The sequence below is a fragment of the Rhinatrema bivittatum genome, chromosome 18, assembly GCF_901001135.1.
Source record: "Rhinatrema bivittatum chromosome 18, aRhiBiv1.1, whole genome shotgun sequence".
NCBI lineage: Eukaryota > Metazoa > Chordata > Amphibia > Gymnophiona > Rhinatrematidae > Rhinatrema > Rhinatrema bivittatum.
In genome coordinates, this window is record NC_042632.1 from 60,639,757 (window position 1) to 60,648,383 (window position 8,627).

At 47.3% G+C, this 8,627-nt stretch overlaps 1 long non-coding RNA gene across 1 annotated transcript; it reads left to right on the forward strand.

The window, feature by feature from the left end:
• The first annotated feature begins 637 nt into the window (after positions 1-637).
• LOC115079858 lies at positions 638-6,962 on the forward strand. The gene is made up of 3 exons (XR_003853415.1): positions 638-757; positions 6,044-6,148; positions 6,822-6,962. It is a non-coding gene; the product is annotated as an uncharacterized LOC115079858 (long non-coding RNA).
• Positions 6,963-8,627: the final 1,665 nt, after the last annotated feature.

Below are 8,627 nucleotides of genomic sequence, written 5' to 3' on the forward strand. Positions count from 1 at the left end.
TCTCTCCGATGTCTCCCCCCTTCCTACCGCTTCCCAGCTCTCTCTCCGATGTCTCCCCCCTTCCTACCTCTTCCCAGCTCTCTCTCCGATGTCTCTCCCCTTCCTACCTCTTCCCAGCTCTCTCTCTCTCTCCGATGCTCCCTCTCCGTTCCCATCCTGTGACTGCTCCTCTGCTCTGGCTTCACCTGCTGCCTTTACTCCTGTGCTGTTCTTAGGGACTTTGGCTCTGAAAGAGGAAAGCAGGGTCCGGATATGGAGCAGAGTTAGATTAGAGGAGCAGCCACAGTCCCAGGATAAGCAGAAGAGAGAGCATGCGACCCAATTCCTACGTTACTGCAGTCCAGGACTGGGTCACCTCCTTCAATGTGATTAACAGGCACCAAAACCTCTTCATCCCGTGAGCAGCTGCAGCTTTAGGCTTATGTGTGGTAATAATTCTGGAAAAAACAGAGAAATATTTTCCTTGGTTTAGTCATTTTTAGAGTATCTCACTATATCCTGAAAATGAGGAAATAAATGTCAGTGCAAGATGAATTGAATTGCAAAATGACATATCTCAGGTTCAGTATTTACATGAATATTTACCTTTGGAATTTGCTTTAATTAAGTTTGTAGACATTGCAAGAGAAACTTTAATTCTCTTTCTTAATGTCCAATGCTCAGGGCTGGCGCCAGGAGGACCTTCCTCATCTCCAGCTTCTTCCAGACACTAATGAAAATCTTTCTTCCGTTTAATCATCGCTGGGCAGGACTGCAGGTACTGTCAATACTCCCTGTTTATCCCCTTATGTCATCCTGAACAGGATCCTATTTTGATTTAACTCAGTAACTTCTGTCTCTTTCTTTGGGCTTCCAGTTCCATCAGAACCGAACCAACCTGGGGCTACGGTGCTGTGAGCCTCCCCTTCCAGGCAGCCAGGCTTATTCTCCCATTGTAATTCCCTTCCCAGTTACAGATTGCAAGAAACCCCTCAGGTCTGCTTTCATAAAAAGGGCCTGTGATTCGCAGCAAATTACCAAATGCAAGTGGACAGGAAACTGATTATTTATGGTTTAGAAAACTGGCGTAGAATCAGTTAGGATGAGGAAGGAATTAGCTGATTTTTAAAGTGTGATTGTGATTTTAAGTGATTTTTTTGTATTGTATTGTTGTTTTAAGAGTATGAAGGTATGGGTGGCTACCCCCCTCCTGACACCTCCCTACTTACCTGGGTGGCAGGGGTCTGGGTCCCTTAGTATAGCACCAGCATCGTAGTGGTGCAGGGGTGCGGTGGTGACACCTCCCTACTTACCTGGGAGGCAGGGGTCTGGGTCCCTCAGTATAGCACCAGTATCGTAGTGGTGCAGGGGTGCGGTGGTGACACCTCCCTACTTACCTGGGAGGCAGGGGTCTGGGTCCCTCAGTATAGCACCAGCATCGTAGTGGTGCAGGGGCGGGGTGGTGACACCTCCCTACTTACCTGGGCGGCAGGGGCCCGGGTCCCTCAGTATAGCACCAGCATCGTAGTGGTGCAGGGGTGGGGTGGTGACACCTCCCTACTTACCTGGGTGGCAGGGGTCTGGGTCCCTCAGTATAGCAACCGCATCGTAGTGGTGCAGGGGTGCGGTGGTGACACCTCCCTACTTACCTGGGAGGCAGGGGTCTGGGTCCCTCAGTATAGCACCAGCATCGTAGTTGTGCAGGGGCGGGGTGGTGACACCTCCCTACTTACCTGGGAGGCAGGGGTCCGGGTCCCTCAGTATAGCACCAGCATCGTAGTGGTGCAGGGGTGCGGTGGTGACACCTCCCTACTTACCTGGGTGGCAGGGGTCCGGGTCCCTCAGTATAGCACCAGCATCATAGTGGTGCAGGGGTGCGGTGGTGACACCTCCCTACTTACCTGGGAGGCAGGGGTCTGGGTCCCTCAGTATAGCACCAGCATCATAGTGGTGCAGGGGTGCGGTGGTGACACCTCCCTACTTACCTGGGCGGCAGTGGTCCGGGTCCCTCCTTATAGCACCAGCATCGTAGTGGTGCAGGGGTGCGGTGGTGACACCTCCCTACTTACCTGGGAGGCAGGGGTCCGGGTCCCTCAGTATAGCACCAGCATCGTAGTGGTGCAGGGGTGTCACCTCCCTACTTACCTGGGCGGCAGCGGTCCAGGTCCCTCAGTATAGCACCAGCATCGTAGTGGTGCAGGAGTGGGTTGTGAGCGCAGGTTGGATGGCAATGATGCAGCCCTTCTCAATTAAGAACATATTGAGTGCTATCAGGCTAATCAGTGCAGACATCTCAGTCTGGCCAAACTACTGTCTTCCATCATAAGAAAATGCCATACTGGGTCAGACCAAGGGTCCATCAAGCCCAGCATCCTGTTTCCAACAGTGGCCAATCCAGGCCACAAGAACCTGGCAAGTACCCAAAAACTAAGTCCATTCCATGTAACCATTGCTAATGGCAGTGGCTATTCTCTAAGTGTAATTGATTAATAGCAGGTAATGGACTTCTCCTCCAAGAACTTACCCAAACTTTTTTTTTTTAATTTTAAATTTAGCATTTTCAGAATATAATACAATATCCAATAAACTTTAAGTAAAGAGATTATATATCTTATTTTCAAAGGCATACATAATTGAATGACAATTGAATGACAACAACATCTTATAAGAGACTGCACAATATAATGTAAATAGTTAATCCTAACTGCTCAGTTATCTTACTCTAATTCTCTACCCAGTTATATGAACCTTGTTGTAATGTAACTTTACGAACTCTTTGCACTTGTTAATGTTCCATTTCTGTGTTCACACCCCCTGTTATATGTAAACCGGCATGATGTGATTTTTAATCACGAATGCCGGTATAGAAAAACTCCAAATAAATAAAATAAATAAATAAATAATAGTTTGTAACATAACATAAATCTCTCATTATATTAAGGTAATGTTTGGAGACCAAGATTTAAAGGAAAATTGGACCTCACAAAGTATTACAATCAACTTAAAGCACGAAACTTCCCTTTCCTCTACACAGTTCCAGATTTCCCATCTAGAAAGCCCCTTAGTTGTCCCGGCTCTAGATATATATATGTCTCCTTCTGATACTTCAAAACACATCTGCAGGGGTATTTCAATATCATGGTTGCCCCCAATTTAACACTTCCATTCTCATTTGCAAAAAAGCTTTCCTGCGCTCGCGTGGATCTTACGATATTGGGATAAATCCAGATGTTCTGTCCATAATACTTAATCATTCTACTCCTGAAGAAGAATTTCAAAACCATATTCCTGTCATGCTCAAAGGCAAAAGTTACCAGAATAGTTCCTCTTACTTTAATCTCTGTTTGAGATGATAATTCGATAATTTCAGTTGTATTCAAGGGCTGTTGTTCCCCCTCCACCCATGTCTCCAGCATGTGGTGGCTTTCGAGAGGTGAGAAAAGCTTTTGTAATTAGTTACTGGCATCAGTTCCTTTGCAAATTTAAGAGCTTCCAGCACATAATCTTTAAATGATTCTACAGGTGACATTTTTTCCAGCACAGGAAAAGTTACCACTCTTAGATTCAAAAATCTTAGGGAGTTTTCAACAGACTCAAACTTTTTTTCCATCAAATTTTCAGACTTGATTAAATGAGTTTGAATTTTTTTCCATAGATATTACTTTAGCTTCTACCTTCTCAATCCTTCCCTGCTGTTGGTTGCTAATCTTCTCAATATTCATTTCTTTTTTACTCAGTTCGAGGAATGCCTTAGTGAAAGACGTTATTGCAGTTTCAATAGATGTTAAAGCATTCTAAACAATTTCAAGAATCACAACAAGAAGAGGCTTTCTTAAAGCAAAAGCTGTTCCAGGAATAATATTTACCTCTTCTGTTTGTGTGTCCTCGATGTTTAATTCCTGTGGAGCCTTAATGGGGGTCCTAGGAGAGAGAGTCAGTTCTCTTACCCATTTCTCCGCCCGGATCGGTGAGTGCCGTCCTCCTCCCTCCTTCCCTTACGGGGCTCGGCAGTTTTTCTCCTTCAATTTCTCTCCGTCCTCGGGGTGGGGATGGTGCCGTCGGGGCCCCCGGGCTCAGCGATATCGTCTCGGCCAACGGGATAGACCCGAGATCCATGGTCTCACCCTCTGCGGCCCTCGCTTCCAGTTGTTTAGGGGTCGAGGCGAAAAAACTCTCAATTTTCGCCTGTTGGGAGCCTTCTTCTTTGTCTGATAAAGTATTTTTAAGCTTCGCTTTACGCTTAGTGCGCGGCATCCCTCAGATCTCGAATTTCACTGATAAAACAGCAGGAAATCACCAAAAGGTACAAAGCTTAGCAAGAGAGTTCTTTCGCAGTGTCTTACAGGCCAGCCATCTTGGTCCCCCATCCAAACCTTTTTTAAACCCAGCTATACTAACTGCACTAACCACATCCTCTGGCAACAAAGTCCAGAGCTTCATTGTGCATTGAATGAGAGACTTTTCTCCAATTAGTTTTAAATGTGCTACTTGCTAACTTCATAGAGTGCCCATCAAGTCCTTCCACGGATCAGGTAATGCAGCGATTCACACCCAACCCATTAATCAGTACAATCTGATAGTTGAAGTTACTATTTGTTATCTCGTGGCATCAGAGGTGGCAGAGTCCAGGTTGGGAGATGTAGGCCAACAAGAGATAATGGGACTGGGAGGTGCCATTACGGATGCTAGTGGCTAGGGCTACACGCTACAGCAGACGGCCAAAGAGAAGAGGTGTAAGGCCCGGGGATTGGTCCTTGACATGCTCGCTGACGTGAAGATGATTTTGAAGGGGCTTGGGTAGGCTTGCTACGTGGCGGCCAACACGGGACTCCTCCTGGTGACTACCCCCCCTCACTCACACAGGGTGAGACTTGCAGGGTCAGGCCTGGGGGTGATCCGCTTGGTCAAAGGTTTACCATACATCTATTTGGCACCGACCAGGGAGCTCAAGCGCAGCTAACCCCATAGGACTCGGCACCCTGAATTAGATTCCCTTGTTTGCACATCTAAATATACGGCTGCAGCCATTTTGCATCCAACGACAGTGTTGTGTTATATTTGTTTCCTGTTACTGTAGTGGTTCAACAAATGGATGAAGGAGGAAGGAGCCCCGGGTGTCCAGCCTGCCCCAGTTATTGGTTGTGATCCGCGTTTGTCGATTGATTTTGGCTGGAAATTGCAAACTATAAAAATTTCAAATAAGTAAAGAATTTCCTTCCTAGCAATCAATGCAGTCGTTTTCACCCAGGATGCAGCGGTCACTGCTCCCTCCTGGAAGAGCCTGCACCCCGAATCTGACCATTAGCCCTCACTGGAACTGTTGCCCCGGGGCTTCCTCCATTTGGCAAACGGGCAGAGAATCTGGATGTCATCAGCAGAGCAATGAAAAGAAAATCACATTTCAGAATGATCTCACTGAAGGCCTGAACCTAATATACGGAGTCAGCCTTGAACTCAGCAGCCAGTTCTCTTGCTCTGAAGGCTCAGATGACCTTTACTCCCTTGCTCCTAAAATAAAACCTAGCTTAGCACTCCCTGTATTTCTTGAACCTGTCCTTCCCCTCCGTTTACCACTGCCCTCGGTATTTGTCCCAAGTGTGCCTGACTTCTGCCCTGCTCATGGTTTTGGTTACTGTGGTTCCTGCTCGCAGGTGATGTGAAGTATCCGCTACCCCCTCAATAAAGAAATATTGCACCTCCCACCCCTCCAGCTCCATATCAGAGCCCCTCCATCCTCGCCTTCCTTTTTCTATGGACAATGCCTCCTCCTTGTACTTTATTGAAAGCTGCTAGAGATGGAAATGCTTCTCTCTTGCTGCCAGCAAGTGCACTCTGAGCTCCCGCAGCCTCTCTGGGTCGGGCTTGTGTTGCATTTTGCTGTTGCTATTTCAGGCTGCCGCGAGTCAATGCCAGGACACTGCTGCAGCTGCACCGCTCACTTTACTTCCTATGAGAGAGATTTTAACCCCTTTATAATGTTTATTTCTATAGAGAAATGTGAAAGCAAAGCTGGAAGAACCCATGTATTGAATGAAAGCATGCAGTGCATTCTGTCTCTCATCAGGAGCAGGAACGCTCAGCGCATCAAGGCTGGATGGCTGAGTGGAATTGTGACCGTGTTATAGAGATACTCGTGGATGGGCCTAACCAGAACACACAGAAAAAGCAGGTCTGTATGTAACCTCTCCAACCCTCCACCCCCGAGAGTGCACTCTCACTCAGGCTCACATTGAAAAGGTGCTGAGAGGAATGGGCAGCAGAAAAAGGGAGGTGACACTGCCCCTGTACAGCTCCCTGGTGAGACCTCACTGGGAATACTGAGTACAGTGCTGGAGATCGCACCTACAAATGGTTATAAACAGGATAAAGCCGATCCAGAGAGTGGCTGCTAAAAGGATCCGTGGTTTCTGTTCTAAATTATAAGGGGACAGACAAACATCTAAACATCCTTGAGGAAAGAGGAGATAGTGGAGATGACATTGAGACCTTTAAGTACCTCAGAGGTTTCCTTGCATGGGAGGTCCTGGAGTGAGGGGCTCATGAGATGAGAGTGAAAGGAGTAATCTAAGGAAATATTCCTTTACAGAGCACTGAGGGCATGGAGCGGCCTCCTGGTGGAGGTGGTGGAGATGACAGGATCTGAATTCAAGAAAGGATGGGATAAACACTTCTGAGGGAGTTGTAGGAATTGTAAAGATGGATTAATTGGGTGCATTGGCAGACTAGAAAGGCCATGTGGTCTTTTTCTGCCATCTGTTTCTAAAAATGATTTAACACGAACACATTACTGGCATTAGCAGTGCATATCCTGTTACCAGTGTTGGTATCCCCTCCATCTACAGTGAGCATGAAAGGTCCCCTGTGACTGAAAATCCCTCATCCCTCTTAGCCAGCAGGAGGCCTCCCCACAAGGTCAAAGATCCCCCTTACCTAAATCAGCATGAGGCTACCCCACAGGAACAAAGATCTCTCCACCCCCAGAGTCCGCAGTAAGTACCCCCTACTCACTCTCTTGGAGGTCTTCCAAGATGTGCTCAGTGTGTGCTTATGTGTGCAGATGCTTTGGGGAGCTCTGTTGCACTCCCTTCCCTAAATTTGTTATGTATGGAAGTGCATTGGGTGGGAGCTCTCTGCACTGCCTCTCCCAGATGTGCTCAGTGTGTGCTTATGTGTGCAGATGCTTTGGGGGAGCTCTGTTGCACTGCCTTCCCTAAATTTGTTATGTATGGCAGTGCTTTGGGTGGGAGCTCTCTGCACTGCCTCCCCCAGATGTGCTCAGTGTGTGCTTATTGTGCAGATGCTTTGGGGGATCTCTGTTGCACTCCCTTCCCTAAATTTGTGATGTATGGAAGTGCGTTGGGTGGGAGCTCTCTGCACTGCCTCCCCCAGATGTGCTCAGTGTGTGCTTATTCTGCAGATGGTTTGGGGGAGCTCTGTTGCACTCCCTTCCCTAAATTTGTTATGCATGGAAGTGCATTGGGTGGGAGCTCTCTGCACTGCCTCTCCCAGTGGTATTCAGTATATGCAGGTGCCTAGGGAGGGAACCTGCTACCTCACAGCCTCATATAGCCACGTTGTGGCTGCAAACTGCAGGGCACGGATCCCACATTCTTGTTTCAGCTCAGTTGCCCCTGAAGATAATGAGAAATATCAAACAGCGCCAAAGTTGGGTTCTAAATCCTGACACACTGAGGTCAAACCTGGAAAGCTTCCAATTCTGTTCCTCTGCCTTATGTAGAAATCAGAAATATTTTATGTGATTTACATGTCCTGCCTTGGATTAATAATGAATACGTGTCAGTCAGAAAGTCATGAGATGTAGGATATTGGCACTTGTACAACTTTCGAAACTTGGACAGTCTTCCAAGATCTCCCAGATGGCAAACACCAGGTGAGCTGTCACCTGAGGTCCTGGGTGGAGCGTGGGGGACATTCACAGTATATATAGGAGCTCTCAGTACAGAGTTCTCTACTCAGACGCCTTTGTGTATTGTAGCTCAGACTCAATATACAACCAACCCAGCCATGAAGATCCCAGTTGCCTTTCTGCTGGTGGCCCTGAGCTGCTGCTATCAGGGTAAGTAACCTTTAAATTATTACAGAATATGGAGCAGAAGCCTCCATATTTCCTGGTCTGACCTTTCACACTACTGGAGGCAGAGAATGGCTGAGGGGACACTTCATGGGATCCTTTGTATGAAAATGCGCAGAATGCTGAGAGCGTAGTGTATGGGGATGTTCTGTGCAGGGAGTGAATGTCAGTCTAGCTGTGAATGGCAGGATGCCCGCTGAATACTTAATACATAACCGTAGGAATTAAATAACACTTGCTGCCCTGCATTAGGGGCTTAGAACATAGCACATTAATTAGCACCGTGCCTGTTAATTCTAACGAACAGGTCCCTATGTCCTTACAAAGCTTCAGCCTCCAGGACTGAGCACAGTGCTCAGGATGGGTCTCCCCAGCATCCTGCATATGGACAATAATTACGTCTTATATCCCACTGGTTCTCTTCCCAAGCCTCTGAGCAGGATCTTTCCTTTTCCCACTGTTCATTACACTGACTGAGACCCTTCAGCTCATCAGAGATGATTATTCCTAGCTCCCCTTCCTAGCTTCTGTCAGGCTCCAGTGCTGTCCTGGCATT